The sequence below is a fragment of the Anomaloglossus baeobatrachus genome, chromosome 5 (genome assembly GCF_048569485.1).
Source record: "Anomaloglossus baeobatrachus isolate aAnoBae1 chromosome 5, aAnoBae1.hap1, whole genome shotgun sequence".
In the NCBI taxonomy this organism is placed as follows: Eukaryota; Metazoa; Chordata; class Amphibia; order Anura; family Aromobatidae; genus Anomaloglossus; species Anomaloglossus baeobatrachus.
This window is the reverse complement of record NC_134357.1, coordinates 473,074,249-473,078,220: the sequence shown is the minus strand read 5'-3', so window position 1 is coordinate 473,078,220 and position 3,972 is coordinate 473,074,249. Positions and strand designations below refer to the sequence as shown.

Here is a 3,972-nt window from a genome sequence, read left to right as displayed (position 1 = left end):
GAACGCGGCTGCCGACATCGGTAATCGGCTTGAAGGGCTGCGGGAGAGCACGCCATAAAGGAGCCGTTCGGTACCCAGCAGTGATCCGCTGCCATCACTGTGTTACAGTGTGCCCCCGGACAGACACCTCCCCCATCCCCTCCGGAGTAACAAGTAAGACTCCCAGACATTGGGAATCTACCAGTTATTTTTGTGGCTCAATAACTGGTCATTTAAAGCAGAATGTCCTGTTTTATACTTTTATGCACTGACTGTGGGCTAGGGGGAACTGGATGAATCTGGAGGGAGGCTTTCTATGAGAAATGTGCCCAAGAGCTGAGGGATGGAGCTTGCTGACCCAGCTATAGGAAACCTAAAAGAAGTGACAAATGGAGAATTATCCCTGTAATAAGGAAGGATGTCTAATTAAGGGCAGGGCTGTCTTACCCATTGGGCACGGTAGGTGGCTGCCCGGGGGCCCCTGAGTCCTAGGGGCCCCTCTGCCCGTAGGTGGGTTAAACAGGTGTGTAGGGGAGTTAATCATGAAAGGAGCCGGGTGGAGAAGGACCTTCCAGCCTCCTGCACACAGAGGGGTAAAGGACCTTATCACATGACCCGCAGGTCCTGAAAGTGTAAAGAACAAGCCGACTACAGAGAGGAGATGGGGGAGGACCAGGATCTGTAAGTGTGTGTGAACCTGTGTGTGTATATGTCGGTGTGTGTTTATATGTCAGTGTGTGTGTGTATAAAGAGACAGTGCTCTGACAGTGCGCTGTTAAGACGGCCCTGATTAAGGGGGGGGGGGGGGGACGCTCCACAATCCATAACATCGCATTACGTGTGTCCGGCGCCGGACACACTTAATGCGATGTTATGGATTGTGGAGCTGCCAAGAAGATTATAAAGATGAATTTCTGAGCATTCCTGAGGATGAAGAAGATAAGAAAAGATGTATTAGGATGCTATTCACTGCACCCACAAGGTAATGGCAGCAGCTTCATAGGGTCCAGGGAGGGTGACAGGTGCGCTTTAAGCATGTGAATACGGCCCCCTGGTCATAGTAACAGGTGTGTAATAGAAGACAACACAGGGAATAGTAAATAATAGGAAACTTTAACAAACTCTTTAGACGTGACTATCTTTTATTTTTTCTTTAGCAAACCGTCTCATGACAATGAATCGTGTAGAAAAGAATATTAAGAAAAGAAAATACACTAAGGATTTCTTGCAGTATGGTTTTACCTCAATAATTACAGCAGGAATTGAGAAACCACAATGTGTTGTTTTTAGTGAAGTTCTCTCAGCTGAATCTATGAAGCCGAACAAACTAAAACGGCATTTTGATAGCAAGCATCCACTCTTTGCTAGCAAGGATATCAGCTATTTTAGAAGCAAAGCTGATGGACTCAAGAAATCTAGATTTGACACTGGTGGCCAGTACCATAAACACAATGTAGCAGCTGTTGAAGCGTCATATTTGGTGGCACTCAGAATTGCCAGAGCTATGAAACCTCACACCATTGGTGAGGATTTACTGTTGCCAGCTGTAAAAGACATAGTTCAAGTGATAATTGGAAATGAATATGTTCAGAAATTGAATGCAATTTCCTTATCTAATGACACTGTCCACAGAAGAATAGAGGACATGTCTGCTGATATTCTTGATCAGGTGATCCAGGAAATTAAATCTGCACCACTACCAATATTCAGTATCCAGCTTGACGAATCTACAGACGTGGCAAACTGTGCACAGTTGTTGGTTTACGCAAGGTATATTAATGATGGCGACTTTAAAGATGAGTTTCTTTTTTGCAAACCGCTTGAAACAACAACAACTGAACATGATGTTTTTGATGCAGTTGGTTCTTTTCTAAAATCGCATTACATCTCCTGGGAAAAGGTTTGCGGTGTATGCACAGATGGCGCTCCTGCTATGCTAGGACGTCGCTCAGGATTTCAGCGTTTGGTACAAAATGAATCGCCAAAAGCAATCGGAACACACTATGATACATTGCCAAATATTAGCGACTAAGACACTGCTGCAAGATTTACAAGAAGTAATGAAAAGCGTCATAACGTGTACATTTTGGTAAGTCGAGCGCCTTAAACAGTCGGCTGTTTTGCCAACTGTGCAACGATCTAGATGCGCCAAACAATGCTCTGTTATTTCACACTGAAGTCAGATGGTTGTCAAGAGGAAAAGTTTTAAAACGTGTCTTTGAGCTTCGTGAGGAACTGAAAACGTTTTTTTTTAATCAGAAAGCAAGACCGCAATTCGAAGCACTGTTTAGCGATATAACTGAGCTGCAGAAAATAGATTACTTGGTGGACATCTTTGTCATTAAATTTATCCCTGTAAGGACCAAATGCAACGTGCCTCGATTTGTCTGAAAAAATGAGATCATTCCAAATGAAACTTCATCTTTGAAAAGATAAATTGGATAAAAATAAAATTTACATGTTTCCTACATGATCTGCCTTCTTTGAGGAACATGACATTGAGCCAGACAACAAAATTATGATAACTTCTGTGAAAGAACATTTGCACATGCTTTCAGAGGAAATTTCATTATACTTTCCTAATCTACCTGACACCCCATTTGCACTTGCCAGAAGTCCATTCACAGTGAATGTTGAAGATGTTCCGGAGACAGCGCAAGAAGAGTTCATCGACCTAATTAACAATGATGCAGCGAGAACAGATTTCTCTACAATGCCACTGACAAAATTCTGGATTAAGAGTTTACAGTTATGTCCTATTCTGTCTGAGAGTGTGCTGCGCCTTCTTCTTCCTTTTCCAACAACATATCTTTGCGAAACAGGGTTTTCAAGATTGCTGGTAATCAAGTCTAAATACCGAAGTAGACTTGTTGTGGAAAATGATCTTCGCTGTGCCCTTGCAAAGACTGCCCCAAGAATTTCTGAATTGGTAAGCAAGAAGCAACCACAACGATCTCACTGAATTTGGCAGCATACTGTAGCAAAATATTGCACTGTTGTTTACTGTTATATTTAAACCCATGCTATGCCATGGTGAAATGTTATTTAAAATTGTTGTTATATATAAACCCATGCTATGCCATGGTGAAATGTTATTTATTGGAATTCGTAATAAATATTTCTCAACATATAATTGTTTTTGTGATTTTTTAAATTATGTTTGATTTGTAGCAATGAGAATACATAATGCATATCAGATATTTACATTCCGAATCATAACTAGCAAAATTACAGTTTTAAAGTAGCCACCAAAATTATTTTTTGGGTTGGGGGTCACCGCAACATGAGGAACTGTATTGCGGGGTCACGGCATTAGAAAGGTTGAGAACCACTGCACTAGAGTATCTTGCACCATAACATCAATTGTGTCTATGGATGATAAACACACTAGTGGAATTTCGATACATTCCAAGTGTGGAACATAGCAGAATATATACAATATTTTTTATGGACACTGAAATGTATATTGAAAGTATCCATATATGAACTGATTATTTGTCACAATTATTTGTGGAGCATGAAATAGGGTTATTTAGTTATTCCCCGTTCTAGGGCAGGGTTACTTAAGACCAGCCGTCGTTGAGTCGGGGCGTTATAGTTCCCACAAGAGGGTGCCGACCTCTGTGGCCAGGTAGCGGCGAAATCAGAACTGGATTGCATTTCCCTATTATTTGCTCCTTAAACCATTCTGTGAGATTGTCTGTCACAGACTTGTTTATCTGGTGCCTAGAACGTATATTGTGTTCTTAGGGTATTGTTCTCACCCACCTTCCCCATCCATCCAGTTAACCCATGTTTAGAGAGGGGGAGCCAACGTTGAGTAGGGATGTCAGTTTTGCATTTAAGAGGGTGCTGACCCCTGCAGCAAAGTATGAGTAACAATAGGGAGAACTTAGGGACTATTTGTCCCTCCCCTACCCTTCCTTCCCTCTATCCTCTCCTTGTGTGTTATTGGGTTTTACAAACCAGGGTGGTGGGTCATATCACAGTGTC

The 3,972-nt window shown here is 42.0% G+C and overlaps 1 pseudogene; it reads left to right on the top strand.

The window, feature by feature from the left end:
• The first annotated feature begins 1,153 nt into the window (after positions 1 to 1,153).
• On the top strand, positions 1,154 to 2,941 carry LOC142310351 (zinc finger BED domain-containing protein 5-like; annotated as a pseudogene).
• The last annotated feature ends 1,031 nt before the right edge of the window (positions 2,942 to 3,972 follow it).